Below are 18619 nucleotides of genomic sequence, written 5' to 3' on the forward strand. Positions count from 1 at the left end.
TTCGTTGTGTTCCCACTAGTGCTGTCAGCGTTAATCTCGTTAAAATGACATTAACGCCATAACGCGGCAAATCTCCGTTAACGAGTTACCGCAGATCGCCCCGTGCGTGGGGCTGGACGGCGTCAACACATTAACAAGCTAACTGCACTAACGCACTAGTTCCCACCAATTGAGCATTGAGTGGCACATCCGACATACTGTTTTACTTTTGTCCATGACGCGCTTACCATCAGGGTCATGCTTCACATGAAAACCAAGATAGTTCCAAACGCCAGATCTGAATGAGGGTGGGGGAGGTTCAATTTCGGCTAGCGTTGAGGCAGTTGCCATGTTGCAACGAGCTTAGCTTTTGTCTTGCTAGCTTGCGCTGTGCTCAGTGGATCTGCACTCAACAGTGCAGCCTAGGCGGGGTATTCGAACGCAGATCCACTGAGTGCTCAACACAGACAGCATCGTCAGAAGAAAAGTTGATAAAATAAATAAAAATTTTTGTATTGTTCGATACATATGCGTACCGAACCGAAAGCACTGTATCGAACGGTTCAATATCGATACGAGTATTGTTGCACCCCTAATAAATATCTATATCTATATCTAGATAGATAGATAGATAGATAGATAGATAGATAGATATAGATAGATATATAGATATATATATTCTTTTTTTTAGTTTTTTTTTGTTAAAATAAAGTAAAATACATTTAGTAGCAGCTTTACTGTTGGACTCCATGCTTGCCCAGAGATTTGTTAGCTACAAAGACAAAAATGGCAATAAGCCCCGCCTACCCGTGACATCAGAGCACAATCAAGATTTTGCATTTTGGAGGGGGGTGGTGTGTATTCCAGTTAACTATTGCACTGTGAAATACACTTAGTCCTTGAGTTTACACGCCATTTTCTCTGAGTTTTGTTCAGTTAAACCCGGGATTATTTCTCAGCCGTTTATGCCCGTTCCCCACCCCCACCCCTCGGCGGGGTTAACAGAGCCCGCCCCTCTCTCCTCAGCAGCCTCCGCCTCTCTTCACTGGTCTGTCATCCACACCGCTGTTGTTGCAGCCATTTTACCGTGGAGCGTCGGCAGGCACAGCGACCACCGGAGGATGCCGAGGGAGCACCGTTAAAAGGTAATTCCGCTTTTTTCACGATCTCTTTAAATTCAATGGATAATCTTTACATTTCTGACCGTGCAAATGCGTCGGCCAGTGTCTGACGAGTAGAGGCCCAGCCGGCAGGAGGGGCTCAGGGAGCCTCAACAACTCGTAGCTGCTCAAAGAGAAGAAAGATCGTTGGGAGAATGTTTGGCGAGCGAAGCTTTCTGCTGCCACTTCATATATCCGTGCGAAAAATGGCGACGTCTCCTATCAGACTGCTGAAAGTTGTAAATAAGCTTACGTGCGGCGGCTTCGTTTGATCCAAGTTTAAGTGCGCTGTAAAAGCAATGTTTTCGTATAAATAGGACTGAGTCACGTTGGCGCATTCGGCAAGGGGGCGCACGAGAGCAGCGCGAAGAAGGGGTCGCTCGAGAGCTCATTTACCCGTTGATATTTCCGTTTAATCATTAACTGGCTAGCCTGTTTTTAAATATGTTCTGTCACTTTTTACTTAATAGGAACAACATTTTTAGCTTCCTTGTTCGTTCTAATGAATTAAACATTACTTTAAGTCCATTAGTGTACTATTGAAAATAAGGTGAGGCTAGCTGAACTTTTGTTTGGGGCAAGTCACGCCCATCACCCAGCAATAAGTTTGGAGCGTTGTTAGTTTCATATTGCTAGCATTCATTTATAGTTTCTTGTAGTCATTTTCCTTTTTAGGCTTACAAAAGTGTGTTCACGCCAAACAGAAAGTAACTTTAGCTTCATGTTAGATCTACTGTTTGTAAAAACCTTAATATATTTGTTTTGAGCAGCTGGTGGAAGGTGAAGTAGTACTCGTGCTAGGTGGAATCAAGTTGCAGAGCAATGACACAAGTTCGTACACAAATTTTCAGTTTAACTTCTTTGTTGTTGGGTTTTTTTGTGCTCATTAAATCTACGCTTTAAGTAGTACATCGTAACCACAAAGCTCTCAGAAATCCTACGTCGTAACCTGGCATGCATCTCTACTACACATTACATTGCCCCAACCCGCAGCTATTGTGATTGGTCTTCTCAGTACTGTTGATTCTTCATTTGTTCTTCTGGTGATTTTATGTCAACGTTTTTAGATTTTTATTTTATTTTATTTCTTCAGTAAAAGAATACAAATGTCTGCCTCAACAGAAAGGCTCTGATAGTAGTGAATTCTTGAAGGCTGATTGCCAAAACTAGCTAAAATGTTTGCAGGGAATGTTGAGAGTGGAAAAACTTGAGCAGTGAATATAAATATATTTTCTTTAGGAAAAACATTAAAACCTGACCACAGCAAAGAGTGGGCCTTAGGCAATTAAATATTAAGTTACTTAGTTCGGGTTAGGTTGGGTATTTAAAAACATCTTGGTGAGTGTTAGGGTTAAAACTACTCTGAATTAGGACGTCATGGTTTGGGTTAAAATACTGTCGTCACTACTTAGTGTTGGGAGCTTTTTTCATAAATATTTTTAAATAGAGGTGAGAATTTCAAGGAAAAATACAGTTCAGTTTTTACTGGGAATTGACAGTTTTGTTAGGTTGGTATCATGCTAGCTTTACAGACTGAAGTTTGGATCAGACTTAGCTTTTGTTTTTTGGAGTTCCACACAACGCTAGCCGTGTGGTCAGTTCAACACACACGGCACTTGAACGAGCCCTTTTCCACTGACTTGGGTCAGCTTCACATGACTCAACTTGGTTTCTAGGGTTTTCCTTTAGGAGGTAGTACATGGTACTTTTGTAATACCTACTCTGCTGGGATTCCAAATGATCTGAGGTAATCCAAAAGTTTATGTCAGCAGACTGCCGATTTGTTACATGGTGGCAGCACGTGAGCCATGAGTGTGACTGCGTTACAAAAATCAAAAGCACTATTTTGCAAGCCTGGCAGTAAGGGGTTACTGACTGCATAAAAAACAAAACTGTGGTCTAGAGCAGGGCGATATGGCCAAAAATATATATCACGATATATATTTGAAAATTTGCGATAACGATATAACTGACGATATAATTTCTGCGAGACAAAATACAACTCCACAACTTTACTAGCGCAAAAAACCCCCATCCATTTATTTTCACTTAAACAAGCAGCTGTTTTTTATGTGCATTAAAGCTATATAAAAATTTAACAGTGCAAATGCAAATTCCTTGCTGAAAGTTTAACCAAAAGGCATTTCCAGTAGAAATGGGCTGACATATCCTGAGCATAACCATGTATAATATCCACTGAAGTTAAAAAGAGGTGCTTTGCAACATTAAACTGCAGTGTGCCAAATAAAAAAAGTCAAATACGTAATTTTCAGACCATAAGGTGCATTCAGATAAATCAAACTTTATTCAACTCATTCTTCTCATTTCCTCCACTTCTGTACCATTGATTCATTAATGCTGTATTCTATCACAGCTGCTCTATTTCCATGTTGTTGCAGTATATTAATGACTAACCTTGTATTGTGGATGGATTATCTCAGTTGTTCTCCTGACTGAAGTTTGGTCCATTTACAGCATCCTGCCATGCGATTGCATTTGTCCCTAACCATCGGGAACCCTCACGTTAACTTTTATCGAGTGGAAAAAAGTTAGCGTTCATCCTCCAGCTTCACTGTTTATGTTATGCTAACATAGCTGTGTCGCTAGCGATCACGTAGCACATCATTATATACCAGCTAGCCCAACTTCAGTAACCCTACAAACGTCACTACTGTTTAGTTTCCTGTCTTCATTTATGTTGTAAGTGATAGCAGAGCTGTACGTTTGAATTTTTTCAGAAATCTCTCAGTCAGAACATGCTATATCATGCTTAGGTAACTAGCAAAACTAGCGAGCTAACTACCGCTAACTTCCTGCTAACTTCTAACTCCGTTAAATGTAATAAATTCTGTTTTCATGGATGCCTGGATGTTAAACTTAAGCATTACTGCTTTACCAGGTGTAACTATGATCGTTTTATTAAAGATGAAAGAATTTAGACAGTTTTTAACTCTCAGTGATGCCGCAGTGTTTGTCAGATACACAAAAAAGTGCTTTGTTGTGCATCTGACGGACAAACACCAAACCAGTTCCACATCACTGAAGTTGCACCATTTTTATAAACCAATTCTGGTTCATCCGTTTCACTCAACAATCCGCTTTCCCCCTTCTCATTCTCCGTTGCCGCCGTGCTTCTTTGGCCATGTGCGTATGAAAACAAAGGCACTGCGCATGCGCGTTTTACCCATATTCTATCACGATAGTTCATTTTCTTATCGTTGCCTAACATTGTACCGGTATTACCGTGAACGGTATAATATGGCCCAGCCGGTAGGTGGTCACTGTCTGACAAAAAGCCATACACCTAGCAGCAGGTATACCATTGCCTTGATGTCCTTTATTGCTGTACTGTTCATGTTGCATACAAATGACGTTGCAGGACTTTAGGTTGCATGTATAATGACCTCACGAACATAAATAGGTGGTACACAATCCGGTCTTTAAGTGATGACATGATGAATCCTGCTTCTGGGCCCAAACTACTCTGGGTTTAATAACGCTGTTGTGTATTTAACATGTTTTAATGCTTTGTATCTTGTTCTATTTAATCTCAACAAGCCCCTAAAAGCAGTCAGTGATCACTGTCAGTCTCTCTCGATTTTTATTACCGCTAATCATTTTAAAGCTCAGTTTTGAAACCCTTACAATGTAACTACAGCCCAGCCCATGCAGCAGTATATTAATGACTAACCTCGTGTTGTGGATCCTGACTGAAGTTTGGTCTGTTTACAGCATCCTGCCATGCGATTGGATTTGTCCCTAACCTTCAGGAACCCCCACGTTAACTTTTATTGAGTGGAAAAAGGTTAGCCTTCATCCTTCAACTTCACTGTCTATATTGTGCAAACATAGCTGTGTCGCTAGCGAAAACGTAGCACATCATTATATACCAGCTAGCCAAACTTAGGTAACCCTACAAATGTCACTGCTGTTTAGTTTTAGTCTTCATTTATGTCGGAAGTGATAGCAGAGGTGTACATTTTTAATTTGTCTCGGAAATCCCTTAGTCAGCACATGGCATATTATATTTAGATGGAAACTAGCAAGCTAACTCGCTGCTAACTTTTAACTCCGTTAAATTTCATAAATTCGGTTTTCATGGTTGACTGGATGTTAAACTTAATTGTTACACCTGGTAGAGGAGCAACGCTCATCATTTTATTACAGATGAAAGGATTTAGACAGTTTGTAACTCTGAGAATTAAAATAATAAAAATCAAAAACAATCTAAATCTAATAGTCATTACCACTAGTCTCAGGAACAATCCCCAGTGCTAGTATGGAGGCACTTCAAATTTCTCTCCGAATATGAGTTTGCATTTGAGCTTACGTTATAAGATTGGATTAAATTATCCATGGCCCAGTAAAGTCAGTTTATGCATTTAATACCAACCAAGCACTGTCCACCCCGTCTGGCCTGTTTTTTTCCATACTGTAATGTATGTATCTAATGCAGCTATGGAAAGATTGTCTTAGAATTCATTCTGTCGGAATGCATTAATACCCTCATGTACCACCGAAGCTTACCAGACATATGGAAAGGTGTATACCAAAGTTAGAATGGTGGACGATAACTGATTTTAGTCGATCAAAAGGGGCATAAAAACACGAAGAGGCTTGAAATATCAGTGAAATTTGCAAAAAATGCAATCTACTTTTTTAATGGCTGAAGTATTCTTCTGTATGTATAGTAGCATCTGATTTCACTGTTACACACTTTACTGAACTGACACCTGGTAGCTAGTACCTGGCAGCTAGACCCATTGACTAGCTGGGCCACAATACACGGACAGAAATACCTGTTGATTTTCATTTCGAACTTTTAACTATTTTTTTTGGAAGCACTAGTAGACTGCGACATGCTAGCTTTACCTGGTGATCCCAAAAAAGTTGATTTTGTTTATCTGGACACAGCATTATCACTGCGCTGATGAGTTATTGTCATAACCCTGCCAGGTTGGTGGGTGGGTGGGTGGGTGGGTAGGTAGGCAGGCACCGTGGACACCCAAGTTTGTGAATGCGATAACTCGAAAATGAGGTGACATGGGATTTTGAAATTGATACCATAGGTGCTAGGGGTGCAACGGATCAAAAATCTCACGGTTCGGATCGGATCACGGTTTTAAAGTCACGGATCGGATCAATTTTCGGATCAGCAAAAATAGAAAAAAAAAGACAAATTCTACTCGCCGTTTACTTATTTAAGTATTTTTTGCCTATTAAAAAACATTCAACTGAAGACTCATTCCACGCACTTATATAAAAACAAATTAAGGTGCAATATGGACATTATGGACCATGCTGGGCAGCCTCTGCATCATCTGCACATGGCCATAAACAACCAGAGGAGTCTGTTCAGTGACAGGTTGCTTCTCCCAAAGTCAAGTCCTTTGTCCCACACGCCATCAAACTGTTTAACTCCTCGCTGGAGGGGAAACGGGGACAGAGGAGGGGGGAACAAGTAAGCTGTAGTGCCTTTTCACTGTGCAATAGTTTTTGTTAATATCCAACGGTGCAATAGACTCACAATACTTGAAATGTGCCGTTCCCTTGTATCCTTATTCCTATTTATTCTATTTATCCCTTTTGTATACTCTGTATTTATATATGTGTAAACATTGTATATTTCTGCTCACATTCTGCAACTTCTGTGGGTGCTGTGCTACTGAAACTGAATTTCCGGAGGAACCCACCCGAGAAATAAATAAAGTTTCATCTAATCTAATGTAATCTATAGGGCAGTGCAGGGCTTTGTATCTACCTCTCCGCTGTGATATAACGGGCGGTCACGGTCACGTGGCTTTCCGTTGCCCTGGAGCTCCACCCATTTGTAGTTGGAGCAACAGAAGATGCCTGGGACAGTTCAGCCATAACTTTAAACTTCTCCTGCTCATACATGCTTGGAAGGATCTTGTCACTGAAGTGGACGCGCAACGAGATATCATAGCGTGGGTCAAGCACGTTCATCACAGTTTAAACCTTGTTTTGCACAACAGACGACGGCCTCCCGTCTGCAGCTAAACACCCCATTAGCTTTTAGCTTTAGCCCGGTCGGACTGGGCAGCAAAGGGCTGCTTAAATGCCGCAAACTCCTCTGCTCCGCTACTTGGACCGCTAGCGCTACCGCTTGACAGACTGACGACGCGCACCATACACATACTTTTTTTTCTTTTTCGAATCTTCGGATCACGTGCGTACCGAACCGTGGAGTGGGATCGGTTCGGATTTCGGATAAACCGTGATCCGTTGCACCCCTAATAGGTGCGTATACTAAAAATCTCAGATGAATTTGAATCCTGGTGACCTGCAGCTCTAAAAGTTTCAGTTAAGTTTGAATTTCAGTGACCTCAAGGTGCAATTTTTTTGGGTTTAGGCTGTGATTTTTAAACAACATTCTAAGTTGACAGTAGAATTACTACTTAATCACTTTGCATTATTGGCAGTCATTTTACCTGTTGTTGTTCTAAGTTGATGAATTTCACTATTGTCACTGTTGTTGTTTCACTGCCAAATCTCTGCTAGTCTTTACTGTAGTGGACACCCCTTTTGTGTGTTAGCTTGCCCAATTGATTTTTGACAGTCGTGTTTATGGCCTATTCAGGTAGTCAAAGTTTTTGAAGACATTGGTTGCTTTATTTGCTGAAGTCACATCAGAAATGGTCTCAGTGGAAGGGTGGCTGTCAAGAAGCCACTCTTAAGGAAGCAAAGCAGGGAGAAAAAGCTGAATATAGGTCGGGGCGGATAATTCATTTAGACTTGCAGCAATTATGTGAATAAGATCCGTGGGAACAAACTTACTTTTTCTACAGTAACTTTTTTCCTATAGCCATTTTATCCAGTCTTCAATAAAAGTTTGACTAAGCATCATCACAAGGAGTAAGCAAATGGTTACACTGAGTGAATTTGAGAAATCTGTTTAGAATGCTTGCACTTTTTAATAATACTGTCAGTGGTCCAGGGTATTGACAAAACATCACTAGAGACTTGTAAGATAATGGAATCAATATTTGTTCCATTTATAGTTTATATGTCGTGAGATCACACTGAGCTTTCCCTATTCATCCGCACGGGGCCTTGGTGGCGGTAGCCTGAAATAACTGCCTGGGTTAATTACCAAGACAACTTCTGGGTTGAAAAGATTTGCTAGTTAGGACTTTGACTTTTATTCAGGATGTTAGTTCCTTCCAGCTAGAGAGGTAGTAGAACCCGTCAGCAGTGGTTGTGGAACTCCTATAGACTCGTTAACCCCAGTATCCCAAAAAGCTGACTTTCATAAGTATGAAATCTCTCTTCAGATTGCTTTGTTTAAAGTTATGTTAGCGATAGTGGTTAACCCATAAGAAATCAAATTTTGGTATTGATTTTAAAAAATTGGTGACAGACCAAATAAGTTTTTCATAGCATTTAAGCAACATTGTCACACATCCCTGAGTGCATCTTGAGTTACAGCTGGTGTATAGGTGACTTACAATGCAAGGCATATACGCTAATTTGAATTCACTAAGACTCAAGATTTCTTGTTACAGTGCTATGTCATTGTAATTCTCTGGCTTTTCTGTGTTATGCAACCTGGATAAATACGTTTTAACAAACAGAAGTCTAGTGATGTTGAAAGAAAAAAAAAAAAAAAAACTAGTAAAGGATTAATAGTTCTTTAACCTTTTGATGTTTTAGCAAAATTTCTACCAGTTGTTATTTGATGGCTCTATAAAATATTTAGGTGCTTTCCAAAACATTTCATGTTTGGTGAGCTGCACAGTTAAAATTTTGTCTGGAAATATTTGGACAGAGACAATTGCTGCTGTATTACCAAGCATTGAGTTTTCTTCTTTGTAATTATACTTCTTCTACTTTAACTGTTCTCAGTTTTTTTTCTTTCTTTCTTTCTTTCTTTCTTTCTTTCTTTCTTTCTTTCTTTTTTTTTTTTTTTTTTAGTTTTTTTTTTTTTTTAGGTTTTTTTTTTTTTGTAGGTTTTTTGTTTTAAGGCATACTGTGTCCGGTTGCTTCAATAACTGGTGCTGACCCGTGCCATTGTGTGCTTCAGATCATGAGCCAATAGTTTGAATTTTGTAGTGAGTCTTATACATTTTCTCCAAAGGTCTTCCATTCATGACAGACTTGGATGATGAATAATAAAAGTTGCTTGTCAGTAGGGCTGCAACTAATGATTATTTTGACATTTAACTAATCTGCCTAATTTTTCTTTGTTTAGTCAACGATTCTTTCAATAACTCTTATCTCCGCTTCCTGTGGGCAGATTTCCTTTGCTAGGCTTCAGTTCCTCACATGCTCAAGGCTTCCTACCTATGAATATCTGTTGTCTCGTACTAGGGCTGCTACAAACGATTATTTTGATAGTCGACTAGTCACCGATTATTTTTGCGATTAGTCGACTAATCAGATCATGCATCCATTGAACGTAAAGCGTCCAGCTTATTGCATTGGCATGCATCTACTCTTGTATAACTATCATTAGCTTACAGCTTGAAGTGTTTAAGGTATGTGGTAACTAAAAATAAAGAGCAGATGATAGTTTATTAAACTTTTAATGAAATTTGCAGATTGTCTCGGTGGAGTTTAATAAACTCAGCCATCTGCTCCTTGCTCTCTAAAATATAACAGTACACTGGAGTAAATTCTCGACCATGTCACACTTCTGTTTAATCAGTTTTCTGTTTGACGTTTAGTCAGCTGTGTGAAAGCTAACTTTTATCTCAGCCAAACTGATTTACTCAGGAACAAATAAAACACTGAAAAAAAGCCAAATAATAACATTTTTAAGTTATCTAAGTGACTTATATATCATGTTTAACCTGAGTAGCGAAAGACCGCGGTGGGTTTGAAAAGTTTGCTGTTCTTGCTGGCTCTAGTGACCCTTGACCTCCCGGTCAGCTATCGAGCTAGTAGGGTAACAGAAAACATCACAATATGTGACCTCTATATATGTCGAGCAGATATTTGAAGTTTACACAGCTATACCTGAAAATATGTTGAAAGTTTATTTTGTGACCCAGAAAGAGTAATAAGAGTACTATTAAAAACTAAGTAGCTGCCGCACTTGTTGGAAACTGGAATTGACTGAGAATTCTGGGATAGGTTGGGGCACGAAGGAAACACCCAACCCATCCTTCAAATCTGGGGAAAAGGAGGACGCATTTGGAGAAGCCTTCAAATTTGGACAGCCTTCATTGCGCCACTGTAACGTAATCGGCCTACAGATGCGGCCTCCGAAGAATGCGACCCCTGAATTTGGACACAGCTACGATACCGGAAACTGCTTCATCTTCTTTGGTGTTTAACGGCAGCTGGCATCCTTGTACATGCAGTGCTGCCATCTTTTGTTTCAGTCCGTTATTACACTCTTAAAATATACTACTTATTCCTGCGTATTTCAGGATCTTACAAAACTTCAAACGACCCGTCGACTATTAAATTTGTCATCGATGATTTTGATAGTCGACGTAATTGTGACTAGTCTACTAATCTTGGCATCCCTCGTACCATAGCAAATTGAAATAATAACCCAGGAAACATATGAATTTGAAAATAATCAAATTTATTTTTAACAGGACCATCACAATAAAATGAAATAAATCAAGATATTAAGTAATACAAAATTAAGTGCTAGTAGTATTTTAAGCCAAAAAATTGTGTGCAAATAGGAAACTAAAACTGGTTTCCGTCCAAAAGTTCACATAAAGCTTAAAAAAAAATTAAAAAAATTTTTTTAAAAAAAATTCCAGTCCAAAAAACCAAGTTAACAAAGTTTACAGATGATTCAGTTCATGAATTTGTGACATCAGACTTGAAGTGGACATACTCTGGAGTTGGGATTGTTCTTATCTTTGAAACGATATTCCTAGCTGCTGATAATAGTGATGTTTGATTCGTGAACGAATCGTTCAATACTCGAGAATCACTTTACTGACTCGTGAATCATGATTCACAAGCGCAACTGACTCACTGACTCATCCCTGTTGCTGTTAGCAAGCTAATTCCATTAGTAGAAATATATCTAGCTTATAATTAAAATTGTGGGGGAAAAAAACAACAGCCAGTTTCTTAACAAAAACATTTCTGCTCTGAACTGGAAGAAAAAACCCTGAGTAGAAGCTCACATCAAGACAATAGCTCCTCGGTTCACAGTAGCATCGCTCAGCTAGCATGCTAACAGCACATTTGAGTTACTCACCCCCTCCCTTGCTGTGCTGAATCATAGCATAAGCGAATCACTCAGGACTCACTAACCCCTCCCTCCTGGCTCACAGCTCAAACGAGTTGAACGAATCACTGACTCGCTCACCCCTCCCTTGCTGTGCTGAATCATAGCGTAAGGTGAATCACTCACTCACCCCCTCCCTCCTGGCTCACAGCTCAAACGAGTTGAATGAATCACTGACTCGCTCACCCCCTCCCTTGCTGTGCTGAATCATAGCATAAGCGAATCACTCACTAACCCCCTCCCTCCTGGCTCACAGCTCAAACGAGTTGAACGAATCACTGACTCGCTCACCCCCTCCCTTGCTGTGCTGAATCATAGCGTAAGGCGAATCACTCACTCACCCCCTCCCTCCTGGCTCACAGCTCAAACGAGTTGAACGAATCACTGACTCACTCACCCCCTCCCTTCCTGTTACGAATCACTCACTCACTCACTCACCCCCTCCCTCCTGGCTCACAGCTGCTTCTTCTTCTTCTTCTTCTTCTTCTTCTTCTTGGTTGGCAACCAATGTTAAGGCGCTTTACCGCCCCCTGGCTCACAGCTCAATGGACATTTAGATGAGAAAATATATATTTGACACATTTAAGGAAAATACCAATAAAATAAAAATAAATGTTCCCTTTAGAATTTTTTTTGCTCTGAAGGAACAATGGGCTGGGAGGTCAGTTCCTTAATCATAATTATGCAAATTCTCATGACCATTGTTCCTTCAGTGGGCTGGTTTCAGTCATTATGCAAATGTACTGTTTATAAGATTGGGGAAACCTGCTGTCAGCTGAGACTGAAGAAGTCACTTGGATGTGTGACGAAACGTTTCTCTCACAAAACGCTACGTCCAGATGAACAGATTCAACTTTTGGAGATTTACTTTCCTGCATGATTGAGAATGCATCAAGACGAGTGAAAATATACATTTTTGCACTCTCTGGTCAACTGACTCAGTGACTCAAATGACTCAAGAAACCCGATTCACTTTGGTGAGTGACTCATTAAAACTCGATTCAGTAAAAAGAATCGAATTTACCATCACTAGCTGATAACCATTCTAAGATTGTTCTCTGTTATGACTTCAGCTATTTGAGAGTTGCGTAAGCCTCTTTTCGGGACAAACTCATCTATATGCCCGTGCTTAATACTGGTAAGGCAGAATTAGAAAAGACCATTACTAATCATAAATTTGGTTATATATCATAGTTTCTCAGATGGTGTAGTGTTCAATGCCAACACTGCAGAAAAGTGTGAAATGAGTCAAAACATGTTTTAGGTTCTTCAAAATGGCCACCCTTTTGCTTCGATTACTGCTTTGCACACTCTTGGCATTCTCTCGATAAGCTTCATGAGTTAGTCACCTGAAATGGTTTTCCAACAGTCTCGTTTGAGATCCCAGAGATGCTGAACACTTGTTGGCCCTTCTGTCTTCTCTCTGCGTTCCATCTCATCCCAAACTGATCACCTCCTAGGCCAGGGGTCGGCAACCCGCGGCTCCGGAGCCGCATGCGGCTCTTTAGTCCTTATTTTGTGGCTCCGGGTGGTTTAGAAGAAGTATTTCGCTTAAGTGCATTTTATTTGTGTTTAGTTCTTTCTTTTCTTTTTTTTTTTTTTTTTTAACTTGTAGTTCTAAATTGGAAGATTATTGTGATTTTGAAATATAAAAATAAAATTATATCTTATTATTTTTTTCATCGCTCAAAATAAGCGTCACACTCATGAAGCCGTGTACCCGCAAAAAACGCCGTGCATTTATCGAGACTTTCAACCCCAGGTAGGCCAATTATGGATCTTCGGATCCACATTATATCGGCAGCTGTTCTCCACCGTGAACTATGTTAAAACAAACACTGCTCCCGCCTCACAGATGACAGCTTACAGTCCTGCGTAAAGATGAAAGCCCGATTTGCAGACGCCAGCGCCAAGGTTTGGGACCAGAAGTCTCATTGTAAACATATCACGGCAAACCCGACGATGTTTGCATGGACATGCTTTTCAGCATCTCTTTATTGACCACTTTTCACACACGGTTGCTGCACGCATAAAGCCGGCTGTAGCTTTTCAGCTCACAGCCCGACAACACAACAACAGAGAGAGCACAGGCTTTAAGGCGGTGAGGCACGATTATGGTGCCGCTCAGGTGCGTCCGACTCCCATGCAGCGGCACTGCAGACCACGCCCGCCACACACATTAACAAGGTAAAATAGATATTTAGGCAGAATTTTGCAAATATCTATTTTTTTTTTTTTTAGCGGCATAGTGCTTTTTTCCAATTACTTTTTAAAAGTCAGGTCAAGGCTCCAAAAGCCTTGACCTGAAAAAAAGGGTGACTCACAACAGTTTTTGTTTGCTACATGGATCATTTTAGTTCAGCTGGGTGTCTTTCCTTTTGTTATATTTCTTTAAGAGTTCAAAATGTGTTAATTTCATAAATAAAATGTAATTTTCTCTGTAGCACTTCATGGATTACATAAGCAACACACCTTAGTTGCTCTGTGGATTCTTTTAAAAAGCAGTTAAAAACCTTTCTGTTCAAACAAGCCTTTTGTTGATCTATGTATTTTATATTCTTTACATTATTTACATTTGATCTTTTACATTGTGTATAATGTCTATTGATTGTATTGTTTATTTTAATATTTGTGTACAGTGCTTTGTGACTGCCTGTCTGTGAAAAGCGCTTAATAAATAAACTTTACTTACTTACTTTAGATGTTCGCACAAAGCACAAAGGTAAAAAACAATATATACAGTGTTATCTTCATTTTAGATTTCCAAAAGTATTTGCAGCTCCCAGTGTTTTGTTTTGTTTTTGCGTGGAAACCGGGTCCAAATGGCTCTTTGGGTGTTAAAGGTTGCAGATCCCTGTCCTAGGCAGTGCCAAGCAACTTGATTGGGTTTAGGTCAGGCAACTTTGGAGGCTAGGCCATCTGGCGCAGCACCCCATCACATTCCTTCTTGGTCAAATTGCCTTTACACAACCTGGAGGTGTGTTTGCTGTCATTGTCCTGTTGAAAAATAAATAGAATAGAATAGAATTCAACTTTATTGTCATTGCACATGCACAGGTACAGGGCAACGAAATGCAGTTTGCATCCATCCAGGAGTGCTTTAGTGATATAGATATATTACAATATATATTAGCAATAATATAGATATGCAAGTATATTACAGAAATGCAAGTATATTACAGAAATGGGTCTATTGTGGTATGTTATAATGTACACGGTATGAAGTATGGTGTGAATATTCTAGAACTATAGGTATGTACAGGCTGTAGTGAGTACAAGCTATGTACAGGATATGAACAGGATATAAATATGAAAAACTATACAGAGTATGAAATAAATAACTTTACAGAAATATGAGATATACAGAAATGGGAACTATGCAAGTTGTAAACAGTTGTAAGGTTAAAAATTATTGTATGTACAGAATGATTATTTACACGGAGCTATACAGTAGTGCAGTTAAGATAAGTGAGGGTGTGGATAATTTCTACAGAGGCTGTCAGATGTCAGGAGGCAGAGTTCAGGAGTCTGACAGCTGTGGGGAAGAAGCTGTTCCGGTACCTGGTGGTCTTAGTCCGGAGGCTCCTGTAGCGCCTCCCAGAGGGCAGGAGGGTGAAGAGTCCATGTGATGGGTGACTGGGGTCTCTGATGATTTTCCCAGCCCTTTTCAGACACCGCTTCCTGTAGATGTCTTTTATGGCAGGAAGTGGTGCTCCGCGATGCGCTGGGCAGTTTTCACGACCCTCTGCAACGCCTTCCGGTCCGAGGCAGAGCAGTTCCGTACCAGACTGTTATACAGTTGGTCAGGATGCTCTCGATGGTGCAGCGGTAGAAGTTCACCAGGATGTCTGAGGAAAGGTGGTTCTTCCTCAGAGTCCTCAAGAAGAAGAGGCGCTGGTGAGCCTTCTTGACCAGCTTGGAGCAGTTGGTCGTCCAGGTGAGATCCTCGGAGATGTGGACTCCCAGGAACTTGAAGCTGCTCACACGCTCCACAGCCGTCCCCTTAATGTCGATGGGTGGATGTGGGTCAGCATTCCTCCTGTAGTCCACGATGAGCTCCTTGGTCTTCTCGGTGTTAAGCAGCAGGTTGTTTGTGTCGCACCACTCAGCCAGACGATCCACCTCCTCCCTGTAGGCGGCCTCATCGTTGTCACTGATGAGGCCAATCACCGTGGTGTCATCTGCAAACTTAATGATGGTGTTGGAACCATCAGCAGGTCTGCAGTCATGGGTGAAGAGGGAGTAGAGGAAAGGGCTCATCACACAGCCTTGTGGTACACCGGTGTTCATTGTGATGATAGATGAGTAGTGGTTGTCCAGCCGGACATGTTGGGGGCGGTTGGTCAGGAAGTCCAGTAACCATTTGCAGATGAGGGAACTGATGCCCAGGTCTGTCAGTTTCCTGATGAGTTGTGAGGGGTGGATTGTATTGAATGCTGAACTGAAGTCTATAAACAGCATTCTGGCGTAGGTGTTGTTGTTGTCCAGGTGTGAGAGGACAGAGTGCAGTGCGATGGAGACTGCATCCTCTGTGCTCCTGTTCTGGCGGTATGCAAATTGGTGGGGGTCCAGGGTGGGGGGGAGACAGGATTTGAAGTGTGCTAAGACCAGCTGCTCTAAGCACTTAGTGATGATGGGGGTGAGTGCTACTGGGCGGTAGTCATTGAGGCAAGATGGGTTGGAGTTTTTGGGTATCGGGACGATGGAGGTGGATTTGAAGCAGGCCGGTACCATAGCGTGGGCCAAGGACAGGTTGAATATGTCTGTCAGGACTCCTGCAAGCTCCCCAGAACACGCTCTGAGAACACGACCGGGGATGCCATCAGGACCTGCAGCCTTGTGGACATTGATCCTGCTCAGCACCGCTCCTACATCGGTGGGGGAGAGAGTCAGAGGTTGGTGGTCTGGCGTCACATCTGCTTTGGTTGTGGTTGTGGGGTTCCCTCGCTCAAAACGAGCATAAAAGTTGTTGAGCTCGTTGAGGAAGGAGACATCAGAGGATGCGGGGGAGGGTTTGGTGGTCGTGTAGTCTGTGATGGTCTGGAGTCCTTGCCACATGCGTCGGGGGTTGGAGTTGGAGAAGTGTTCTTCTACCTTCTTTTTGTAATGGTGTTTGGCTTTTTTGATGCCCTTCTTTAGATTAGCCCTGGCTGTACTGTAGGCGTGTGCATCTCCTGACCTAAAGGCGGTGTTGCGGGCCTTCAGGAGGAGACGAACATCCCGGTTCATCCAAGGCTTCTGGTTGGGGTACATGGTGATCCGTTTCTGGGTGGTGACACTGTCTGTGGTTTTGGGGATGTAATCCAGTACAGATGAGGCGTACTGGTCCAGGTCTGTGTTGGTGAACATATTCCAGTCTGTGTTTTTAAATCTGTCCTGGAGCACTGCGTGTGTCCCTTCTGGCCACACTTTAATTGTCCTCACAGCAGGTTTCACACGTTGGATGAGTGGTGAATACCGAGGTGTGAGGAACAGGGAGAGATGGTCCGATTGTCCAATGTGGGGGAAAATGATGATAAATGATGGTCCAACTAAACACAAACCGGATGGGATGGCATGTCGCTGCAGGATGCTGTGGTAGCCACGCTAGTTTAGTGTACCTTCAATTTTGAATCACTCCCCAACAGTGTTACCAGCAAAGAACCCCTTTTGGTTGGGTGGAACCAGAGATCTCAAATTTGGACTCATCAGACCCAAGCATAGATTTCCACTGGTCTAATGTCCATTGCTTGTTTCTTGGCCCAAGCAAATATCTTCTGTTTGTTGCTTTTTGTTACAAGTGGTTTCTTAGCAGCTATTTGACCGTAAAGGCCTGATTCATGCAGTCTCCTCTGAACAGTTGATGTAGAGATGTGTCTGCTGCTAGAACTCTGTGTGGCACTTATCTGTGCTCTAATCTTAGGTGCTGTTAACTTCCGATTTCTGAGACTGTTGACTTAGATTATTTTTATCCTCAGCAGCAGAGGTGACTCGTCGTTAATAAATGCTAAAAAGAGACCAAGGAAGCGGTGTTGATGGGACGTTGATGTGACAGGCAGGAGGTATTCACTGATCCTCAGGCCACAGAAAAATGGAGAGCCGCACAGAATAGCAATTTCTCTCTGCCACAGAGTATCTTTTGAGGTGGAGGACTTCTAGTCTGCTGAAGCTGACTTTAGTGTGGTGTAAAATTGTGTTTTCAGTCGTGAGCCATATCAGTTTGGGTTTTGTGCTATGACCAAGACACTACCAGGATTGTTTCTGGAACACCAGCACTGAAGTACTTAAGGTATTTCATTTAGATCAAAGCTCATAAAACGAGCAGGGTTTTGGCATAGCACCAAAGGACTGACTTAAGTGGTTGAGCGGTGTTTAATTTACCCAAGTTTAAAATAAATGTTTATCAAATGCCAAAACACCAGGGGAAAAAAACATGTATTTCTGTTCAAGTCAACCCCAGAGGGGATTATTATTACTATTATTGTTGTTGTTGTTGTTATTGGAGTTTTTTTTTGGTTTTCATTCCCCTGAAATTCTGAGAATGGGTTATAAGGGTTCGTACGGGTGCTTGAAATCCTTGAAAATGCTTGAATTCTAATGTCGTCTTTTCAAGGTTTGAAAAGTGCTTGAATTTCAGATGTGGTGCTTAAAAGTGCTTGAAAATGTAACTGTATTTCATTCACAATAAATAGCTATCTGATTGAATTTTTTTCTTATCAGATAGAGAAATAAAATGAGACGCAAAAGCAAAATTTCCCCACCTGGGCTGCCTTGTGTCTGTTTCAATATGTGACCCCGCCCCTCCCTCGGACAGTCGGGGATGAGTGCGCTAACATACCTGTAGGTTGCTGTTTTAATGAGTGTTTGATGGAAAACAACAATGGCGAAGTTTGCGTTCTCCAGTTGCATGATAGGTGAGTCCTAGTAAATAATTTTCCAGTACGCATGCTATTTTTTTTTTTTTTTTTTTAAATATGATTATTATTATTATTATTTTTTTTTTTTTTTTTTTTTTTTAAATTATGATTATTATTTTGCTAGCTATCAAACTCGTTGGAGAAATTATTGAAATGCACTGAGTGTGATGCAGTATGGCAGCGCTATTACGGAATATGCTGTGAACTTAGCTAACATTACTTAGCAGTAATATGAGTTAATTTACTCAAGTGAAAGCTTTAAACATTAGCCCGATACATAACTAGCTAACATAAGGCTTTCTGATTAACTCTCTGGGGTCGACGGACCCAGTCTCCATTTCAACTTGGGTCGAACGTGCGGA

The 18619-nt window shown here is 41.2% G+C and overlaps 1 protein-coding gene across 2 annotated transcripts in view; it reads left to right on the forward strand.

Annotated features, from left to right (window-relative positions):
- Positions 1-864: 864 nt before the first annotated feature.
- Positions 865-18619, forward strand: part of ccdc71 (coiled-coil domain containing 71) — a 36130-nt gene continuing 18375 nt past the window's right edge. The window contains exons 1-2 of one of the 2 annotated variants that reach the window (XM_031731490.2): positions 865-1124; positions 4872-4944. The gene's annotated coding sequence lies outside the window, so the exon portion shown is untranslated. The remainder of the gene's footprint in view (positions 1125-4871; positions 4945-18619) is intronic. The other variant, XM_031731489.2, reaches the window with a different exon arrangement.

Source organism: Oreochromis aureus, linkage group 5 (assembly GCF_013358895.1).
Source record: "Oreochromis aureus strain Israel breed Guangdong linkage group 5, ZZ_aureus, whole genome shotgun sequence".
Taxonomy (NCBI): Eukaryota; Metazoa; Chordata; class Actinopteri; order Cichliformes; family Cichlidae; genus Oreochromis; species Oreochromis aureus.